Source organism: Engraulis encrasicolus, chromosome 15, assembly GCF_034702125.1.
Source record: "Engraulis encrasicolus isolate BLACKSEA-1 chromosome 15, IST_EnEncr_1.0, whole genome shotgun sequence".
NCBI classification, from domain to species: domain Eukaryota; kingdom Metazoa; phylum Chordata; class Actinopteri; order Clupeiformes; family Engraulidae; genus Engraulis; species Engraulis encrasicolus.
This window is the reverse complement of record NC_085871.1, coordinates 52,196,695-52,205,724: the sequence shown is the minus strand read 5'-3', so window position 1 is coordinate 52,205,724 and position 9,030 is coordinate 52,196,695. Positions and strand designations below refer to the sequence as shown.

Sequence of the window (9,030 nt, the reverse complement as noted above, 5' to 3'; positions counted from 1 at the left end):
ATCAGTTCATGTACATATTATAGACAGTTACCATACACATTTTTGTGCAAATCTATGCACAGATATTGTGTTAATACCTAATATATTCATTGGTGGTTGGTCAAAGTAATACCACTGAAATACTGTTTTTCGGGGATATAATAAACAGTATTCACTTGTTCTCTCAGTGGCAAAAATGTGTTAAATAACTCCCTTAAAGGGACACTGTGCAGGAAATGGTCAAAAAAGGTACTGCAACTATGCTGCTAATTGAAACTGGGCTGCCTGTTGCCAAATTTGATCTTTACAAGAACGTTTACTAAGTAATAAACAAATAATTTCTAGTGTGGTCCAAGTTGAGTCATTTTTGCAGCTAAAAATGGCTAATTTTGGAAATTCAAAATGGCGGACCATGGAGAAGATCCCCCTTTTCATGTATGAAAAGTGCAATTTTTCCAGTCATAATGAATACTTAGAATTTGATGGTGGTGGTAAGTAGTCATGAAAAAGGTAACATTAGTGAATGGCCTGCATGAATTCTGGAAATAAACAACTACAAATCTCACACAGTGTCCCTTTAAACTTGTGGATAAACTTTTAATGTTTTTCTGAGATAAAAACAATTATATTTCTATAAAATAATCCATAATGTTTTATGACCCTTGTTTGGTCTTGGAGGGAAAATGTACACTGGATCCTTTCCGTAACTGCACAATGTTGCCATATGGCAACAAACCTAAAAGTACCCCCCCCCCCCAAAAAAAAACTTTTTTTTGAAAAAAATTGCAAAAATGTCTTAAGAGGTTCATTTTATGTGACAAAAACCACAGTTAGATTTTTTTCCATGATGGGATAATAATGTGTGCAGTATAGGGTTAACTTACCCCCAAACAGTAAGTAGGGCTCCCCCTTGTGGGGCGAATTAACAATGAAGATAGCACAGTGAATCATGAACATTACAATAGAGTTCTTCAGCGTTGACGTCAATTTGTATGCGGCGTTTGGACTTCCGGTTCCATGGCGATTTTTTACATTGCAAAACGCCATAGAGATTCAGGTTTGGCAAAAATATAAGTTGCACGCCAACAACGAACATTAGCGTGTCCCCGCATCCCTTTCTCATTAGTGGAACGGATCGTATCATCATGTTGGTGTGTTCACATGTTAAATCATGACGATTATAATTCAATATTGCTAACCCCTTTCTGATCATTAAAACTTATGAACTACATACTTTCCTTTGGTTACCATGGGTACAACCCTCCGCACGTACATGACGTTAGATACAGATCTGTAGTCGCCAAAAGCTTCCGGGTTTAGCATATGGATGCAACATCGTATTTATGTCGAAGTTTGACACAAAATGATCAACCATGTCATACCTACAGCCTATTTTTAACACCCTCGACAGTTTGCGGGGGTTCGCTAAGCGCGTGCTTGCACTCGGAGCTTATTTGAAACTGGCCCCAATTCATTCCCAATGGAGGCCGGAAGCCGATACGAACCAGGAAGTCCTTAAATGCTAACATGAAAGACTACAATCTACTACATGCTTCCGCGTTACTGAAGAACTCTATTGCTTTAAAATAAGCCTGCACCTTTTCTACTTTATAGCTGCATCATACCTGCATGGTGCAAGGTGCTTCAACTTCAATAGCTGAACATCATAACATGCAGCCTAATTTGTGTTGCGGTGGATGTCTACTGTATATTGCCATTGCTTTCTAATAAGCAGATGACTTTACAGTACTTAATATGATGGAGTGGCTCTATTTAACAGTACACATTATTATTATTATTATTATTATTATTATTATTATTATTATTATTATATGGTAGTAGTAATAGTAATATGTTTTACTTTTAATGGGACACTGTGTGAGATTTTAGTCATTTATGTCCAGAATTAATGCTGCCCATTCATGAATGTTACCTTTTTCATGAATACTTACCACCAGCATCAAATTCTAATTATTCATTATGACTGGAAAAATTGCACTTCTCCATGGTCCGAGATTTTGAATTTCCAAAAATAGCCATTTTTAGCTGCAAAAATTACACTTGGACCATACTAGAAAATAAGTGTTTATTACTTAGTAAACTTTCATGTAAAGATCAAATTTGGCAATAGGCAGCCCAGTTTCAATGAGAAGCATAGTTGCAGTACCTTTTTTGACCATTTCCTGCACAGTGTCCCTTTAAGTAGAGGTTTATTTTGACATTGAGGTTAACCAACATCTGGTCCTTCGTCACTTCCTTCCTCTCGTTCAAGGAAGTCAAACAAGCACAGCACAGACCAACAAACACGTGTACTACCACCGTTGTTTGTGTTACAGAAAGCGCTTTTAAAGGAACATCACTTTTCTATTACAGCCATATTTCTGAGAAAACCCGACTGCTTTGGATACACTGAAAAGGTGCAGGTAAGTCCGTTATTTCATCCAAGGTTTGTTGTAGGTGTCGCCTACTGCCCACTCTCTGTAGCTACGGCCGCTTTCCTTTCTCTGGTGTAGCCTACGGAAACATTGGAATGCCGTTCATCTTCTCTTCAACAAAATATTAGGCCTACAAAATGTCAGATGGTAATTTCGTTGACAGGCTGAATAAGTCTTCGAGGAGAGCACGAAATAATGTCAGTAGGTCTGAACGTAGAAAGCTACAGCTGGGTCAAAGAAGAGTCTACTAAACACACGTAACTCTGTGTTAAAGGTAAGGGGATGGAGACTCCCAACTGAGATCGCTCCCGGACGTGCGGTCCCAGGTGTTTCTATCACTCCCGGACGTGCGGTCCCACCCGATTATATTTCACGTATTATCATATACTGCCACATACAAGCAATTCAGGGTTAGGGTTAAGGTTAGGGTTAAGGTTAGGGTTAGGGTTAGGGTTAGGGTTAGAAACAAAAAACTAACATCAACAACACAACTAGCTCCGTCATATGGCGGTGGTACCGATAGTCTGGCTAGTGGGAGCGAGATGAAATGGGAGCGTCCTGGGTTGGGAGCGTCAATCAGGGAATCGTGTTAAACACGAGCAGGTAGGCTAATTGGAGGGCATGGGACTTTTTTCCTTGGTTTAACAGTGTAGGGGCTCTCAAACTTGGTCCAGGTAGGCAGATGCTGAGGCACTGAAGGTTGCATAAAAAAACCGTTATTTTTTAATGCATTGTAACCAAATTGGTGTTTTTTTTAATGCAACCGTCAGGATCTGTCTACCTGTGTTGTTGGAACTACAAATATATGATAATGGCATGTTTTCCTTTTGTTGTGGTATTGTTTCGAAAATGCTTAATTTTCCAAGTGGAGACAATAGATAGCCTATGCACCATAAACACAGTGTCATGTGATGCTTCTCAATGAAACGGAAGAAATACGCTTTCCTCAGTAATATCACACTCTAAGAAGTAATGGGTAAACAATGACACAAACTGTGTTAGCTCAGTAGTTGAGTGCAGTTATGGAAAAACATCACCCAACCCTAAAAGAATTCTAACAAAAGGTTTCTGAGCTGTTTTGTGTAGTATTAAAGCTAAGGTGTCCTATTAGTATTAGTATTAGTATTAGTATTAGTTCTGTATTATTATTAGGTGACATATTAAAAGTCTACTCAAGTCTGACTTCAGGAAAGGCCTCATTTTCAAGCCGCCCTGATCCATAGTACTGTTCCACTATGACAGTGCAAATGGCCTTTAGTAATACATTATGACTTGGGTCATAATATACTTCATATATACTTGTCACACTTCATTTCAACTCTGCTATATAAGTCCACCGTTGCTCTTCTACTAGGAAATGTCAACACAATTTAAGATGTTGATTGAAGCAATACGAATAATTGGTTAATCACGCTAAAGACGCTGGTGAGAGTAAATCATAGCCTAATGAAGAACTCACATGGCATGGATGCATCATGATGAACATTTCATTTAACTTAGCCTACATTTGATCTCACAAAGTTAAATAAAAGGCTATTCTAATAGGCTGCAACAGTTCTCAGATTCTTAACTGTAAGGTAAGCGTACCCATTAAGCCCACCAAAATCTAAATTTCTTTATTTTTCAATCATCTTCACGTAATTTTTTTGTGAAATATTTTGTTAAATAGTAAGATTTACCTCTCTTCTCAATGCTCGTCACTGAGTTGATGGATATTTCAAAGTACAATATGAAGATTTTTTACGAGAAAAGTGAAAAGTCTGAATGGGCTTAAATGGTACCATTGGTACCATTTAAGCCCACTTGTGTTCCAAATAAGCTCATATAGTTATTTCTCTATCAAAATACCTGGTGAGGTGTGTGAATTGAGTTTAAACAGTGGAGCCTACATGGCATAAATGGTTTCAGACCAAAAATGTAAGATTTGCTCAAAAAATAGTGCATAAAACCTAATTAAATATTACGGCATCTTTTACTTCATATACTTCATAAAATTCTTCATCCAAACAGAGAAATGTATTTTAATTTAATTTATTATTTTATTTAATTACCATCCCAACTGTGTGTGCAGGACTGCTGAGTTTTGCCATTGAGGCTAATTTAGCCTAGCTTACAAAATGCAATGGTACACCTAAGGCTTGCATACCCATTAAGCTCATGTACCCTTTAAGCCCACTTTCAACTTTGAAAGGGAAAAGGTGGATTTCGTTGTTCATCACCCTATCAAATTAAAGGGTTTAGTAACTGACAAAATGTTTTTTATTGCAAACAAATCAAAAAAATTTTATCGTAGAGTTATCCCCGTCCAAGTGAATCCAGTCTCTGGACTATTGACAAGAAGTCGCCTCAAAACTTTGGTGTTTTGGGACAGGTCAGAAATCATAGAATTTCAGCTAATTTAAGTCATATGGGTGATTCTCACGAAACGCGCAACAAAGGTGTTTTGACAACCATTTTTTCAAAATGCTTTTTTGATTGAATTTCTTTTTGAATCGGTTACATTAAAGTGTACAGTTACTAAGCACAATAATATCAACTTACCTGACAACTATTTAAAACACATTTTTTAACGTTTTAAAAGTCCATGTCTGCTAAAATGCTCATTACCGCAATTTTTTTCTTTCATGAAATGTATTAGGAAACTTAATTGTTCTTGCAGTTTTGTTCATTGAATATTGATAGTTGTACTAGGGGCTACATAAAACACTCAAAAAAGTTTTTTTCTTATTATTGTAGTTTAAGAATTTTACCATTTTACCTCATTACCGCAATAGGATCATTTGTTTTCCTCTTTAATTTTAGAATAAATCAGTGAAAACCTACAATTTCGGTCCAAAAATATATTGAAGTGAAAGAAACATGAAAGGTACTGTGTTCATAAAAAATATATATGAATACAGTTTTCCTTTAGTACTTTTTTTTTACAATTAAGTGCTCATTTCGGTAATGAGGGATACATTTCGGTAATGAGAATGAGTTTTCGGTAATGAGAATAAGGAGGAATAAATTGAACTAAAGCCTAATATTAGTAAGTGATGTGATTTGTTATTATTATTAGCACAATGACAGAGTCTCCAGGGCAGAACTAAGGTAAGCGTACCCATTAAGCCCACCAAAATCTAAATTTCTTTATTTTTCAAACATCTTCACATAATTTTTTTGTGAAATATTTTGTTAAATAGTAAGATTTACCTCTCTTCTCAATGTTTGTCACTGAGTTGATGGATATTTCAAAGTACAATATGAAGATTTTTTACGAGAAAAGTGAAAAGTCTGAATGGGCTTAAATGGTACCATTGGTACCATTTAAGCCCACTTGTGTTCCAAATAAGCTCATATAGTTATTTCTCTATCAAAATACCTGGTGAGGTGTGTGAATTGAGTTTAAACAGTGGAGCCTACATGGCATAAATGGTTTCAGACCAAAAATGTAAGATTTGCTCAAAAAATAGTGCATAAAACCTAATTAAATATTACGGCATCTTTTACTTCATATACTTCATATAATTCTACATCCAAACAGAGAAATGTATTTTTTCTTATTGATTATTGTTAGTTCATTACATTACGCCTTTTAAACCAACAACTTGGGATTGTACAGCACTTTTTATGTCCCTCAAAGGCATTTTTCATAAGCATGCATGCAAACTTGCATGCATTTCAATGGGGTGTCCCATTTAAGCCCACCTTGTACCCATTAAGCCCGCCTATACAAAAAGCTATTTTATGGAAATAATCAACTCCACAAAACATTTCATAATGAATTTCTTTAAAGACCAATGCCAAACAAACTGGAATATGCTTAGAATTCATACCTAACCACCTTAAGTCTTACGGTAGAGTAAGATAAAGATGGTGTGTGGTTGTATCAAGAAAATATCGGCGTGTGCTCGCTCATAAAACACATCTTTCCATTTGAAGGGAAATGCTATAATTTAGTAAAACACTACATGTATATAAATAAAAATCATTACATTTACCTCTTAGTTTACTAAATATGAAAGTATTTTCAAAACATTTGACTTAAACTAGCTGATATTCTATGATTTCTGACATGTCCCAAAACAGCAAAGTTTTGAGGCAACTTCTTGTCAGTAGTCCTGAGACTGGATTCACTTGGACGGGAATAACTCGACGATAAAAAATGTGATTTGTTTGCAATAAAAAACATTTTGTCAGTTACTAAACCCTTTAATTGGATAGGGTGATGAACAACAAAATTCACCTTTTCCCTTTCTTTAAATTGACCTCAAAGTTGAAAGTGGGCTTAAAGGGCACATGGGCTTAATGGGTACGCTTACCTTAATCAAATGACACCTAATAAGATGATAAAAATATTCTATATAAAACCATTCATTAAGCTACTGAAGGATATTGGGATTCAAGACTTGACCCAGCCAAAGACCATAAAAGACCATAGGTCAGGGGTGGGGAACCTGTCTCGAGGGCCATTTGAGGCCGTTTAATCAGGCCCCCGATATAAAATCAATGTTATGCAGCTTCACATGAAATATGACATAATTTAAGTGTAAGGAATGTAAAGGAATCAACATTTGCAATACAATTGAGTTATATTCAGGGGACCTAGAGAAGGTGGGGTCTCTTTTAAAGGTGGCAGCCTTCAATATAGGCCTAAATTGCAGGGGGAAATCCTGGTTTGCGTTCTTAATACGGCTCTCTGAGAACTTTTACGGCCCTCAGATAAATTTGAAGAGGCCCCTCGAATGAAAAAGGTTCCCCACCCCTGCAGTAGGTGAAGAGGCGAGGCCCCTCCTGGGCACCAAAGTAACATCATAGTATAGGGGGTGAAGGCCAAGGGGTGCACTCTGAAGTTAAAGTTAGTCCATCATCAAAACACCGGAGGGTAGCCACCTGATGACCCCAATGAAGCGCATACATCCCACTCCTCATCCCCACCCTGAATGACATCACAACTCACCACTGATCTCTCCAGCCAAAAATCTATAGTGGACGAGAAATCTAAATCTGTCATGAGAAGGAAAATCATGTCGCAGTGCGAGGTCGTGCACTGGACTTTTTTTCTGACTCAGCACGCACCGGCAACTAGGAAGTAGGTAGTAGAAGGAACAAGAGATGACTAGAGTAGCTTGTATGGTATGTGGGTTCGGTACACCTTGGTTTTAGGGTCACAGTTCGGTACATTTTCGGTACAGTATCACCATAATGCTGTCCGGACCAAAGCTGGAATTCACAATGAACGTTATTTGTTATGAAATATCACTGAACACCACTAACTGCTTGTGTTGCACATTGCACATCAATGGCAGTCATGGGTTAGGTCATCATCAGACTCCCGATTCCCGACCCGCCAGGTTGGTGGAGGGAGTAATTAACCAGTGATCTCCCCCATCCTCCTCCATGACTGAGGTACCCTGATCATAGTACTGCTCCCATTCAGGTGCTATTGGGGATGAGGCATAAATGCCATTCTTTTGTGTGCAGTGCTCATGTGTGTGCTGTGGAGTGCTGGATCGCAATGACAATGGGAGTTGGAGTTTCCCAAGTAGCCTTTCACTTCACTCGCATTTTTGAAAAAGAAAAAATGTTTGGTTTTCAGGACAGACATGCCCATAATAGTATAGGGTGCATGAAACACAGAATTAAAACGTTGCAAAATCCTGCTCTTCTCTTGCAGTATTGTTCCATTGCATTACCTGAACTTCCTTGTCATTTTCTAGCATGTTTGGTACTTGTCAACGGGTGGCACAATAGACTTGGAATTTTGAATTGCTGTGAATGGGCATTTTCAGCTAAATCAGTGCTAAATGCATTTTGAGGCTGTTTTCATCCAGTTGCCTCTCCACTTACCCAGGACATCAAGAACCCACAGCATGACTAAAATATGGGTACATAGGTGTTTGAGCATGGCTAAAGGATCGGAGTATTGGGCCTGAAACCTTACTAAAAGTTGCAAACAACATGCATAAGCAGTTTCTAATTTGGGAAAGTGTAAAGGCAACTACAGCATTCCTCCCAAATGATTCTTCTTACTAGCCTGGGAACTCCCATACTGCCTTTAGTTCTACACAATCGTTTCGATCTGAAAGACAGTATGGCGAGGATGACTCATAACGTACAAGATCATGGGATCTGTGTCATAATGGCCAAGCATTCCGACCTTAACAGTTTCTCTGCCCAATCAGAGAGCAGGGCAGTGTGTCATAATAGCCAAGTATTCCGGCCCCATACGGAATTTACAATAGGCAACTCCCCAGACCTAATCTCACTTGTGATTAGGTCTGGTGTTAACCAGGCAATCTCCTTTCTAGTTTTGATTGAAATATTATAAACAGCCAGAATATTGATTCATGGGTTGGCATGTGAGCAAGAATTAAGTTGTGACTTGCTACTCTCAATGAACTCTCACAACAGGGTTTCTGGCCCATAGTCGATTAAGTTATTGTTCTTCCAAGGGTGGGACAAAATGTAAATGTTACCACAACATTAGCCAGAAAGGATGAGAACAGAAAAATGGTCTATGAACAACACCTATATGACCACTGAATTTAGCCTATGTAATGTATATGGAGATGATCACTTTTACAGACAACCCCCATTAGTTGAAGGAACTATTGCATATGTTAGGCATTTACTT

The 9,030-nt window shown here is 37.8% G+C and overlaps 2 protein-coding genes across 4 annotated transcripts in view; one reads left to right on the top strand and one right to left on the bottom strand.

Annotated features, from left to right (window-relative positions):
- The window catches only part of LOC134464179 (zinc finger protein 664-like), a 268,197-nt gene that overhangs the window by 77,607 nt on the left and 181,560 nt on the right, over window positions 1-9,030 (bottom strand). The gene's annotated exons all lie outside the window — the stretch shown is intronic.
- LOC134464172 (gastrula zinc finger protein XlCGF26.1-like) overlaps window positions 2,286-9,030 on the top strand; it is a 61,588-nt gene continuing 54,843 nt past the window's right edge. For both annotated transcript variants that reach the window (XR_010037855.1, XM_063217632.1), the window contains exon 1: window positions 2,286-2,402. The gene's annotated coding sequence lies outside the window, so the exon portion shown is untranslated. The remainder of the gene's footprint in view (window positions 2,403-9,030) is intronic.